Consider the following 14,155-nt stretch of genomic DNA (forward strand, 5'->3'; position numbering starts at 1 on the left):
TTTAAGGTATGAGGTTTAAAAACTGAAAGCACTGCCAGAGAACCTTTTACCGTTGTGATCTGGAGCCACAGATTTGCTAAGTGAAGTAGAAAAGATAACACTGTGGGTGTATCGCACTGAAATGGACCCACATTCCTATCCTTACACCAGCTGCTGAACTTGTTCCATTGACAGCGGTATACAGATTTTATTGTTGGCCTTCTGGCCGAAAGCAAAATCTCCATTACGTTTTCTGGGAGGTCCCAATCCTTGTACCTCAGCCTCTCAGAAATCATGAATGAAGGCTGAGTGCTTTGACCTCTGGATGGATAATCTGACCCTCCTCTTGCAAGAGAAGGTCCTCTCTTTGTGGAAGACGTACCAGAGGGCAGATGGACATGTCCAGAAGGTCCAGGTACCACGTCCTCCTGGCCCAATCCGGGGCAATTAGGATTTAAAAAGTTACTCACTGTAGTGACTATCTTACTCATAGTCCCCTTTCCTAAATACTTTTGGGACATTCGTCCTGTGGGACGGGACCGGAGCACTTTTGTAAAAAAGCATAACATTTTAAAATGTGTCCTTCTCTTTTTATAGTCCGTAACCCTGCTCCGCCCTGCGCATCCCCCTTCAGTCCTTTTCTATTGCCGGGTCTGAGACCATTTAAGCAATAATAGAGGGTACTTATTAGAGGGGATGGCGGGCGGCCTTATGGAGGAAAGGGGACTATGGACTAGGAGTAAGGTAGTCACTACGGTGAGTAACTTTGTTATACTCCTACGTCCCATCCCCTTTCGTCCATACCTTTGGGAGATTACCAAGCAATCCTCACAGGAAAACGGGTGGATGGAGCTCCTTTACTGAAAGGGGTTTTTAAGAACCGCCTCCCCGTAATGAGCATCGGCTCTGGAGATCAGGTCTAAGCAGTAATGCTTACAAAAAGCTGATGGGAAAGCCCATGTAGCTGCTCTGGCAATGGTTTCCCAGGGAACATATTTCTGGAAGGCAACGGCAGTCGCCTTGCCCCGCACAAGATGGGCATGAATTCCCTTAGGAGGCTGAAGGCCCTGAACGGTATACGCCTCCGAAATACAGGAAGCAATCCATCCATCAGGAGATAGTTGCTTTCGAGACCGGCTTTCCTTTTGGGTCTCTGAAGGTCAAAAAGAGCTGGGAAGAGCTCCTCATTTTAGATGTTCTGTCCAGATAAAACTTTAGGGCTCGTCTGACATCCAAATTATGCAATACCCTCTCGGCATCTGAGGCCGGGTCTGGAAAGAAAACAGGTAAGGAAATAGACTGGTTCAGATGAAAATCAGATACACAGCTTCGGATGCTACGAAGGATTGATCCGGTAGACAACCTTATCCTTGTGAAAGGTGAGCAATGGATGTTCTACAGACAAGGCCTGAAACTCGCTTAGACCCCTTGCCGAAGTCACTGCAATCAGAAAAGCCATTTTCCACAAAAGGAACTTCAAGTCCACCATAGCCATGGGCTTAAAAGGTTTATGGCATAAGGCAGTGAGGACCACATTCAGTTCCCACTATGGATGCGGGTTGTACACAGGTGGATAAGGATGCAATAGACCTGCAAAGTGTCTTTTAATGACAGGGTTTGTTAATGAAAAAGAGCAAGAGTCCGTGGACAGGTAAGCAGCGATAGCCGACATATAAGTCTTACAAGACAAGACATGTAGTTGCAGACCCGTAGTTGCAGGTCCAGATGGTATTTTACAAACCATGGGGATATATGTTGATTCCATTTTGCAGCCTTTGATACAGAAACACGCAACCTAGATGTTCTTCAATAAATGGAACACTGTGGACAGGTATGGATTTGACACTGTAGGTTTTCTTGAGTTGCTTCGACAATGGATGTTCTATATTTTTTTTTTCTGTTAACATCGATTGTAGAAAAAGCCCCAACGATGGACCCAGAGTCAGGAGTGAATTGGCCAATGGTTCTGCCACCCAAGTAATGGTGAAAAGGACAACACCAATAAAAGATACTTTTATGAAAATGAAGCATCCACAACTAATTTTTTCGTTAATGTATTGAATTGCAGTAGTTGTTTATACTACCAGGGTGTGACCAATACTGGTGTTGCAACATCAGTTTTTGTATATAATTGACTCCTGAAACAGTGCAATTCAGGTCTTTTGGTATACATCCAACACTTATCAGGAGACACATTTAAATATTGTTTGAATTACTTGTGGTGTCTGCTGAAAACAATGCAACTTACTTGGAAGTTATATTTGCTGAATGTACGTTCTCCAGTGGTAGCTCCTGGTTAATGCAGGATACCCAGGATCATTTTTTAGTTAGCTCCTGCTTACCCAATCTTAGTTTCAATTCCTGCTCTGGAGTAGGATGAGTAACCATAGAATCATCTATCCCCTCCCTGTGATCTGGCCACGGTGCTGTGCCAGAGTGGGCTAAGTGTGTCTCCTGTAATAAGGCAATGCTATCCTTGTGGAAATGGAGATGGGCAACATTCTTGCGGGTTTTGGGTCACTCAGCCACATACATTTCAGGAAGTGCATCTTATCCCCATGTTAAGACTTTGTATATTGATTTGGTTCACCAATCCAGTGTTAGCATACCTGTGATTGTGTGGTATTTGTGCTGGTTGAGTAGATCCCATTCCCACCTCGCTGGATGCCCCCAACTTTCCAGCAGAAACCACCATAAAATAAATAAATATATATATATATATATATATTTTTTTTTTTTAAAAACAAGTGTTATGCATGGAAGGAAGACAAACATTCTGCTTCTGTCGGTGGAGTCGGATAGGTCTAGTCCGAGTCCCGGCTTCCATGTTTATCCAGGCACTTGGCAAAGTATCAGCGCGCTCTGAGACAATGTGGCCCAGCTAGTCTTGATTTGCGGCGTAGACTTGTTTTCCGTATAGAGGTGGTGTAGAAGTCAATTGCAACACTAAGAGTGGTGACAAAATGGGATTTATTGAGTAGTATTTTCAGCTTGGTCTGTAAGAGCATTGTGTATTGCATTTGGTGATCAGAGATCATCCATGAAGGATTTCTTGTCTGCCTGTACAGCAGGCCTGTAATTTTGGAAAATGAGAATGTCGGCCGATTGGTATCCGAATTGTGCTTTATCTCTGGCGTTGCAGAGCAGAAGACCACTGCTGCAGGAGCTGAATATTCGAGCAATGATTGGCCATGTGGGCATTTCCTGGGACCAGGCGAGGGCCCAGTGACGGTACCCAGCGAAGGAAGGGTGTTTGATGGTTTAAGAAAAGTACTGTTTCCCCCTCTATATTTATTTCCAGCTATTAAATCACATACAAGCCCCAGCGACGTGTGCGCCCATTTTATCTGGAAGGTGGGTGAGAGGCGCAAGTTACCCAACAACTCAGGAAGCAGTTTTTCCAGAAAGAGCCATGGGGCATGTGGTTGATGCCTCTATGATTCAAACATTGTCCCGTATAGACCTATTTTCAAGGTCATCATTCTTGGCTTGGACTCTGACAATTCATACGTGTGGTTGGCGACTGTAGATTCGAGGTGTTGCACATTGTCTACGGTTGAGCAGATAGGTTGCTCAGATTCTGAGACACTGGAGCAACAATCTGACATTTTGGCGCCAGAGGACTGTCGCTGTTAGATTGGCCAACTTGCCATCTATTACTCCCAGGCACTCCTGTAGGCAACACAGCAAAGCGGCAATCGACTTTTCTGTGTTCTGTGGGAGCGCATCTTTGTTTTGGGTGGGTTCATTGGTGCTGGCCCAGACACAGAGGCTTTTTGAGGCAACATTCTATAGCCTCATTTGTTTCTTTGATGAGCCTGATTTGCCCACCATTATTTTCCTAGGTGGGTGCCACGAGGATCCTTTTCCACCTTTTATGATGAGTCACCCTGTTCTGCAACTGTTTGCTTAAGTATGGCATTTTGTCAACAGGTGGTATTCTTGATTTAGTCAATTTATTTGGAATGGCAGCTATAGCCCTTATACAAATGGGTAGTCAATTTGTTTATTCCATTTGGCATCTTAAAGATCTTGTAATTCCCTTGGCTCCCAGATGAGACACCGGCTCCAGGGTCCTCACAGTCCCTTGCAGCATAAGGGCATCCACTATGTCTCTCCAACAATGGGTGGCTTTGACCTGGCACACCAGAGGGGTCCAGGCCAGACAGTCAGTGACTCCGGCAAACTCCTCTGCCGGTGCCGGTGTACACTTGCATCGTCGTCAGGACTCAGCAGTCGGCCATGTCGCCACACAACACCTCTCCAGACCCCCACCTTCACCACCTCACTGTTTGGCGCACCATCTGCACGGCCATTGCAGAATCATGCACCCTCAGAGGTGGGGACCAGAGGAGGTCAGATTGGTGTCCAGTCACAGGCCAGAACGGTCTTCGCCTCAGGGCTCCATCCTCAGTCCAACCGCTGTGTGGGACAGCCGTTTAGCTTAAGGCCTGGGAAGTCACGCCTCATGTCCAACCCACTGGATCAGTAGCACCCCACATCTGGGGCGCAGCTGAAAGGTTCTGTTGACACTCCCGGTTTATCCCACTTGTGCTGGGTCACTAGTTGCCTATATGCGGCTATGATAGGATTTTAGTCAAGGATTATGCTGGCGGCAGCCAGACCTCATCTAAAATGCAGCCATTTCCCTTGACCACGCCACAGCAACCACGCCACCCCCCTTCCTCCCCTACCAGGTTTTCATTATTGCTCTCGGGGGGGCTATAAAGAGACTGGCAGCAAGTATCTCCTAATGGAGGTAAAGCTGGAGATAGGGTCTTTTTAGGGAGAATTCTCAATATGTGCTAGTTTCCCTTAACTTTTGAGACCCCCAGCAACTTTGCTGGATTTCTAGGATTTGATTTTTTTTACCTGGAAAGAGTGTGAGCCTTTTTTCCCCACTCTCATGTATTTTGATGTGTGTTTTACTTTTGTGTTCTTTGGTTATGGTGTTTTAAACAAACTCCATGGCATCATCTTGTTCTGTGTGTCACAAAGCATCCTCAGTGCAGTGAAACAGGGGTGTCTTTCAGACACCCCAAGGTTTAAATACCTTCTCTGGCACTGACTACTGTCCCCCAGAGAATGTAAAGTTAAATTGGCTTTACTAGTCTCTTTAAATTTACTGACCCAACACACCTAAACTATACAGTGCTGGAGGGGTTGCCTAGCTTCCCCCGAGTCAAAAAACTCATGTATCAGTAAAATGCCACCCTTTCCTACTTTAAATGGCTGGTGGCAGTAGTTTAGATCAAACTACCATGGTTTTTCCCTACCGCTAACAACGGTAGCTAAAAATCGAGTCAGCCCTGTTTTTCAATATGGTGCCCAAGACCTAGCTGTAAAAACAGACTCCGGTCATCTTTTTCCGCATTTCTTTTAGGAAAGGTCCTTCTTGTGTTTGTCTCTGCGCGCCAAACCAGGTTTGGTCCCTTTGTTCGTTGGCCTTTGGCGGGCTTCAGTGCTGAAGTCCACCTCTGGCGCCTGAGTATCTGGGGTGGACAGGATGTGAGTGAGGTGCCCAAAACCCCCTGTGCTTAGTCTCCTAGGAGACTCAAATGCACTCTGGCGTGATTGGCCGGCTGGCTGTCCAGCAAGGACAGCCACCCTGCTGTGTGAGTGACAGCCAGGCTGGAATGAATGGGGGAAAACTGTTTAAAAGCAGGTCTCTTGGACTTGGAAAGCAGAGTCGACCACTGGAACGAAAGAACCGAAGAGGAGAGGAAGGAGGAGGTCTGCTGCGACTCCTGGATGACCGGTGAAGCCCTGCTGCAGGTCTGAATTGCCTGAAACTCCGACGACAGAGAAGCCCTTCAAGGTCAACTTCTTCCCTTGAGTTTGGTGGGAACAACCAACTCGCAAGCCACCTGTACACTGTCCAATTCTGGTCGAATTTACATCAGAGTGCTGTTGAAAACCGGATAGCCAGAGGGAAGGAAACCAACTCATGGACTTTAAGGCACTCACACCTTAAACCAACGTCTTGCTACAGCTTTTGACCTCTTCCCTGGGCAGTGCAGGAACCTCCCAACGTCCTCCTTTTCCCCACGACTGAAGCTCAGGAACAGCGATATCTGCTCGAACTGCCAGGAACAACTGCCTCAGCTACAGCTTTCTTCGTTGACAAGGTACTGTGCAAACGCGGTCCGGAAATCTTTTCGGCCATCGAGAAAGTGCGTGAAACTTTCCTCAACTATGCTTGTCCTTCCCTAAACATTCTTCAAACTTTTTGCCTAGCCAAATCCTTTAAAAATCTGTGGCAAAGACTTAACCGTTATATACCAGAACTGTGCTATCCTATACAAAAGACTCTGAACCATTGACTTTGGCCCAGGCCTATTGAGAATAATTGCTGGTTGTATTTAACTGAAACCCTTTGCCCTGCCTATGAATGTATTTGCGCTGTCTATTCTTATAACGTTATCTTTTACCTCCTTTATTAAATATCTAAAGTGCCATTTAGCTCCCACTTCATTTTAGAGCTAAACTTGTTCATTTACTTACTGGTTGGATTTTTGTGGATTAGTGTGTGATATTGATCTGCTTATGCTAGAGTAATGTTTTATAACTGACTGAGTAAATAAATATATATTCTTTTACCAAGAAACCTTGAGTAAGTGTTTACTTGAATCACTGTATTGGTTGGTCCTTTGTGTAACTTGTTCTACTGCTCACTTAAACACTTGAGATAGGTCTGGCTGATCAGCCATCGCTGAAATTGTGCTTAGACATGTAGTCCCAATTGCCTGTAGTGTTCCCAAAGGGTACTGCAGGTGATTCTGCCTAACAGGTCTGTACACATTCATGCTGGCACAAGGGGTTTGGAGGGACAGATGGAGGGACTGTGCTGCCATCTCAGGAGTATTGGCGAGCATAGGTTTTAAGAGGCCTGGCACAGAGAAGGGACTGTGCACTAGCATTCTGGCACAAGGAGGGAGAACAGGAATTGGGGCCCTCTCGGCTGCCATAGTCCACCTCAAGGGTAGGGCTGCCTCTAGATGGCTCCCTCGTAGGCCTCCCAGCCCTGGCTGAGAGGGCATCCTGTGCCATTCTGACAACGCCAGAGTACTGCCCTTGTCACACCATGTTTTGGACCTTTTTTAAGAGCACTACCATGCACTTTCTACCTCGAAATGGCCATTCCACGTGGTCCAAGTCTTGTCCTTTGGCCATCTTGTTTTTCAGCCTTCTTGCTGCCCTCTCAGATGACGAAATACTATGTAAGGGCCTGTACTTCCCGAGATCGTTCTTGGATTACCAGGCTGGTGCCTTTGTGTGGCTGAATTAGCAAGAAGTGGGTTAGGAACAGTCTTGTCCCAATGCACATTCCTGCTAGGAAGTATCTGTAGGTGAGCAGATGTGGAGTTTGTACCCGTTTGAATGGTGCAGATCCTGTCTGTTGGTGTGCTGGGTTAACCTCAAGCCTGGACTTTGGATAAGAAGTGGAACTTTGAACCCATACTGGAATTAACTCACTGGACCCAAGACAAAGAACAGGAGCTTGAATTGAAGGCCAAAAAGACTGTTGCTAAGTACAACCAGCATTACCAGGCCAACTCTTAGATAAGCCCCCCTGCTCTTCCTGGGACCGGAGAAGGCCCTCATTGGTTCCTTCTTCCTCTGGACCAGATGGAACAAATGGTCCTGCACTCAAAGCCTGCTGTAGTGGCCACTGGAAGTCCTGGGGCCATTTTGTGGGCTTCCTATCTACTGCCAAGGCCTCCCTGCTGCTCCGTTTCGCATCGGAGCTGGCACTTGGGACTCTACAGATCTACTTGTAGACCAGGTGCCTTTCTGCTGTTCCCCACTAACAAAAGGGGCCTTCCCTTCTTGCGAAGGGAAGGCCCTTTTGGTAGGCTGCACAAGGTCAGGTATACCTTCATGTTAACACACTTATTACATGGGAAAGGAGCAACCTTTTTGGAGGACTGGTGGCTAATCTTCGACATACTCTTATAAAACAGATTTGTTGTGTAAGCCTGAATTCTTTCATTCGTTCTCAATGTGATGAAATGTTGGGAGAGGAGGGATTGTTGTGGGCGATTTCTGAGAAACCAGATGATCCATACAAGAGATCTGATGGGAAGCAGAACCAAAATGTTAATATTTCTTGAAATCTAGAGAGGTGAGCTTTTACGTAGGGTATCAGACACAGAGGTACCCACTAGGTTGAGATGAACAAGTTACTTACCAACTGTAACGTTCTTTCGATTGGATGTTCCTCCCATGTATTCCTCATCTTAGACATTCGTATCGTCGACTTTGCTGCTTCGGAAAAAATGTTTCCACATCAGGGGGTGCTGTGCTCGAAGTCGTGGCATCAACGTCCCTCAAAGGTTGCCATGGAGTGTCAACATCATCCATAGTATAAATGTCTCGACCTCGCCCGTTGGCTTCAGTTCTATTTTTTTGATATTTTTAACTGATAAGTTGACCAGGCATCCCCTTAGATCGTAAGTGCTCAAGGAACATTGAGTGTAACAAACGTAAACTGTATGGCGGGGTAGGATGGGAGGGTCGATGAGGAATACGTGGGAAGAACATCCAATCGAAAGAACGTTACAGTTGTTAAGTAACTTGTTCTTCGAATGGATTGTGTCCTCCCACGTATTCCTCATCTTAGATAGACTCCAAAAGCAGTGAAAATTTGGAGGAGGGTGTACTAGTTAATTTTACTCATGGACTGTATGTAGAACAGCCTTAGCAAAAAGACCCCCACTGCAATGAGGTGGAATCTAAACAGTAGTGTTTTTACAAAAGTGTGCATTGACAACCAGGTGGCTGCTGCACAAATATCTTGCACTGGGACACCCCTCTGAAGAGCCGTTGAAGTCGCCATGCCCTTAGTAGAATGACCTCTTAGCCCCTATGGGGGTTCTTTACCCGCCATTCTGTAACACTCTCCAATTGCTAGAATTATCCATCTGGATACGGTCTGTTTCGTTACTGCCAGGCCCAATTTGCGGCCGGTGTATCCAATGAAAGGTTTATCACTTTGCCGAAATTTTGCCAGTCTAGAAATGTAAAAACTGAGAGCCCTTTTTGGGTCCAGCCTGTGAAGTCTTTCTTCCTCCTTACTTGCATGAGGGGGAGGATAGAAAGATGGCAAAGTGATCTTCTGAGACAAGTGAAAGTCAGACTATTTTTGGTAGAAATGAAGGTTTGACTTTAAGTATAACTTTGTCTTCATGAAAAATGGTGTGAGGAGGCTTAAAAGAGAGGGCCTGTAACTCACTCACCCTGCGGGCTGATGTAATAGCCACTAGTAGGATTGTCTTCAAAGTGAGATGCCTTAGCGGACAAGAATGCAAAGCCTAGAAAGGAATGCATGTAAGATATTTTAGTACTAAATTTAGATCCCAAACAGGGAGTTGAAAAGGGACTGGAGGGTACACGTTAGTGAGGCCCTTTAAGAAATGAACAACAAGTGGCATTTTGAAGAGCAAAATCTCTTCTGAGGAGCGATTAAAATTAGAAAGCGCAGCCAAGTATCCTTGTATTGTACCAATCTGAAGGCCTTGATTGGCCAAATGCAGCAGGAAAGAAAGTACCATAGGTGTACCACATAGAAATTGTTCCACATTCTTATTCTGGCACCAGTTACTGAACTTGTTCCAAGGACACCGGTACAAAGATTTTGTTGCTGGCTTTCTAGCCCAAAGCAAAATCTCCATTACGTCGTCCGGGAGATCCCAATCCTTATATCTCAGCATCTCAGGAACCATGCCTGAAGGCTGAGTGTTTTGACCTATGGATGGAGAACCCGACCTTCCTCTTGCAAGAGGAGATCCTCTCTTAGTGGAAGACATATTGGAGGGCAGATGGACATGTCCAGAAGGTCCGGGTACCATGTCCTGGCACAATCCGGGGCAATTAGGATCATGGTTTTCCTGAAATTTCTCAACCTCCGGATTACGTGAGGAATCACGGGAACTGGAGGAAACGTGTATAGGAGTGGAAATTCCCAGTCCATTTGGAAAGCGTCCCATGGAGCTCCTCTTGGGGGAAATTCCCTTGAACAGTACAGTTCGCACTTCCTATTGACACTGGTCGTGAATAGATCTACTTGTGGGATTCCCCAAAGGGCAAAGATCTCTTGAAGGACTTCCTGTGCTAGTTCCCACTCGTGGGACACTGTGCTCTGCCTGCTCAGAGCCTCTGCCACCGTGTTCTGCTCTCCGGCTAGGTGAACTGCTGATAGAGAGACTCTTCTTGTATTGCCCAGAACCAGAGCTGCATTGCCTCCCTGCACAGTGGTAGTGACCCTACACCTCCTCTTTTGTTGAGGTAGTACATGGCCCCTGTGTTGTCGATCATTATCAAGACATTCTTTCCCCGTACAGAGGGCAGAAAGGCCTTCAGCACTAGTCTGATTGCCTTTAGCTCCAAAAGGTTGATGTGTAGTTTGGACTCCGATGGAGAGCAAAGACTGCTGTTTGACAGGTCATTGGTGTGAGCTCCCCACCCTGTGAGTGAGGCATCCATCACTACTGTTATCTCTGGCCATGGTTGCCAAAAATATTCTCCCTTTGCAAGCCCACCGTAGCAGATCTTGAGCCCCCGAAAATTGGGACCATTGAGTTCTGAGGGCCAATTGAAGGGATCTCATTCTCAATCTGGCCTCTGGCACCAGGAAAATGCAGGATGCCATGAGACAGACCAACCTCAGAAATTCGAAGGCCGGCAGATGCTGGGCATTCTGGAACTTTTTACCATCTGCAGAGTGTGATGAGCTCTCACCTCGGGAGGCGAGGCTTTGCCCGAGGAAGTATCCAGGACTGCTCCGATGAATTATCATATTTGACTTTTTGTAATTGAGGGAGAAGCCCAGTCTGTGTAAGAAGTGGCAGGTCATGCTCAGATGTTCCTGGGCTTGTTCGGGTGTATGTGCCCTGATTAACCAATCAACCAGGTAAGGGTAGACATGAATCCCCCCCCTCCTGAGACTCGCTGACGCTACCGCCGTGTGCTTGGTGAAAACCCTTGGGGCGGAGGTGAACCCGAATGGCAGAACTCGAAACTGATAGTACTTTCTCTGCTTGGGATGAATCGGAACATGAAAGTAAGCATCCTGAAGGTCCAATGATTCCAACCAGTCCTGGAGCTGGAGAGCCTGAAGGATCTGAGAAAGTGTTACCATCTTGAACCTGTCCTTCCTGAGGAATTTGTTCAAATTTCTTAAGTCCAAGATGGGTCTCAATCCTCCGTCCTTCTTTGGGATGAGGAAGTATGGGGAATACCAACCCTTGTTCCTCTCCGCTACAGGTACCTGTTCTTTTGCACCTTTCTCTAGCAGGGTTAAAATTTCCTGCAACAGGAGCAGATCTGGAATTTTGGTAGAGTTGTATCCCGGTGGATGGTCTTGAGGCCTTTTTTGAAAAGGAAGGAAGTGACCTTGAGCTACTGTTTCCAGTGCCCAAGCATCTGAGGTAATGCCCCGCCATTTTTTCAGATGCTGAGAGATCCTGCCTCCCACCAGAGTCTTGTGGGTCAAGGCCTCAGAGTGGCTTTGCAGCGGCTGCGGGGACAAATGCTGCTGCTGGGGCTGATCTAGCACCCTTTCCTCGCCCACCCAGAGGACATTTTCTTTGTCCTCTTTGACTGGCCTGTCCTTTTCCTCTTCTAAATGAGGAATAAAAACAAAAAGGACGACCCCTCCAGGAAGATGAGCCTGAGTAGGAGTGTTGCTGAGGTTGTCGTATGGAGGCGCTAAGTGATTTAGCCGCCGCCTTGGTGGTCTGCAGCTTCTCCAAACTTTCATCCGCCTTGCTGCCGAACAACCTCAAGCCGTCAAATGGCATATTGAGAAGTCTGGCTTGCACATCCAGTGCAAAGCCCGACTTTCTCAGCCACGCAAACCTGTGTAGCACTATGGTAGACGCCATGGACCTACTGATGCTGTCAGCAGTGTCCAGTCCTGATTGGAGGCATTCCCCCATAGCCTCCTTTCCATTTTTCACAATAGCAAGGCAGCCGTCTCACTCCTCGACCTCAGGAATGTGTTTAGTCGCTGCAGTAACACAATCCCACAGGGTGTATGTGAATCTTGCAAGGGTGCAAGTCACATTTGTTGACTTTAAAACCATGCTGCTCGAAGAAAAAATCTTGTGCGACCAGGCATAAATTTTCTTATTGTCCCTATCTGGGGAACAGAAGGGTATGCCGATTGTCTAGTGGATGTGGCTCCCTGCACTACTAAGCTCTCAGGTGTAGAATGCTTAGTTAAGTATTCAGTGTCAGAAGAAGGTGGTCTGTATTTCCTAGCAAAATATTTGTTCACCGCTGGTCCAGATTCTGGGGTTTCCCCATGCAGCCATAACCTTCCTTTGAAGTGCTGTGTGAAAAGGAAGAACAGGATCCCTTTGAGGACCTTCACTGAGAATGTCCGTCATGTCATCCTATTCGTAAATGGATGAATTTCTGTTCCACCCCATGAATTCCACCACCCTATTCATTAGATTTCTATATTCTGAGTCTGCATGATCAGCAGGGCCAGACTTGTCAAATTCTTATTCAGGAGACGTGTCCGAACACTAGTTGTTTGTAGACATTCATAGAGGTCAGACATCTTGGACTGAGGGTCAATTAGTTGTTCAGGAACATCCTTTGTACCATATTTTACCCCAAAAGGGGAAATCTCCTCTTCAGAGGATTGTTCCTCGTAAATAGAAGCTATAGACTTGAAAAAGTATTTTCTTGGCACAGGGTGAAACATTTTACCCGTGGCCTGTGAAGGCATTGACCTTGGTTTCGCCAAAGGTGTCGATGTTGGTGCCGTAATTAATGTTGGCCTGGACAAAGGCGTCGATGTCGATATTGTCGACACTGGCTTTGATGAAGTCGAAGGAACCTTTGATGTAAGTGCGGTCGAGGGAGGTGTCGCCGCTACCTTCGACACCGGTGTCGAGTAAGTCTTCGACAAATGCGCCGAGGAGACCTTCGTCAGACTTTGAAGATGGTTTATCACCCGACACCATTTTGTCTGGCGTCGCCTTTGGTTAATGCACTGATAGGCCCGTATTGCTCTTCTTACGAGGTGTCGGAGAGGTTTCTCTTGACGACACTCTCGACGATTATTTGCCAGATTGAGAGCGTTTAGTCTCTGACCATCCTCTGTCATGTTTAGAACGAGCTGGGGCATGTTCTTCACGCGATTTCTTCGAACGGGTCTGGGCTGCGTTCTCGAAGATTCGCATCATCGAGGCTCTAAAAGCCTCCCATTTTCTAGGGGAATCATGTTTTGAAGGACAGGTGATAACCCCTGTATCTGATGACGACGAAGAAGATGAGAGATCGGTGACGCCTCTTTCTCACCTTCTTATAAGAAGACAGATTTTCTTGACCGACTCCTCGATCTAGATTTCTTCGATTTATGTCAGGATTTTTCCCTAGACTCAGCCGAGTCTTTATTTTTCTTCAAAGAGCCCTTCAAAGATTCCTCCCCACCGCTAATTTACCTCTTCATTCCTTGAGAGCTTTGTTGGCCATAGCTTGACAGGAACCGCATTCGTCGACTCGATGGTCCGGACCCAAACACCAGAGGCAAACTCGATGGGGGTCAGTAAAAGACATTTTCTTCCCACATTTCTGGCACTTTTTAAAGGCAGTTTTAGGGGTAGAAGGATTTGATGAGGAAGACCTCTCAAAAGACTGAAGCGCCGTTTTCGTACACACGAAGCGAAAGCTTTCAGAAAAACAGAACTGCGGCTCGAGCAATTTATACTACGGATGACGTTGAAACTCTACGGCAACCCTCGAGGGACGTCGACGCCACGACTTCGAGCACAGCGCCCGCTGGTGTGGAAATGTTTTTCCGAAGCAGCAAAGCGGACGATACGAATATCTAAGATCAGGAATATGTGGGAGGACACAATCCATTCGAAAGACTTAGTGGGGCTAGGCATGATGCAGTATTGTCCTCTGGGAAAACAATGGGTAGAACTTAGGAGCTGGCATACAGGAAGGCTGTGCGAAACTTGTATCCAAGAAGCTCATTGTGATACATTTACAAATAGCATTTCCCTCTACAATTATGGAGATCCTGGACAGTTCAATGGTGGATCACACACTGTATTTTGTTACTTTTTAATTTATTGGTGGTTATAATGTTTTTTGTTACTATGTTTAAAATTTGTAAAACCTAATTAACAGGATCGTTATATAAAAACTCTGTCCT

The 14,155-nt window shown here is 46.5% G+C and overlaps 1 protein-coding gene across 7 annotated transcripts in view; it reads right to left on the reverse strand.

Annotated features, from left to right (window-relative positions):
- LOC138481557 (zinc finger protein 660-like) overlaps positions 1–14,155 on the reverse strand; it is a 1,126,844-nt gene that overhangs the window by 258,982 nt on the left and 853,707 nt on the right. The gene's annotated exons all lie outside the window — the stretch shown is intronic.

This window comes from Ambystoma mexicanum, chromosome 5p (assembly GCF_040938575.1).
Source record: "Ambystoma mexicanum isolate Mex_15411 chromosome 5p, UKY_AmexF1_1, whole genome shotgun sequence".
In the NCBI taxonomy this organism is placed as follows: Eukaryota; Metazoa; Chordata; class Amphibia; order Caudata; family Ambystomatidae; genus Ambystoma; species Ambystoma mexicanum.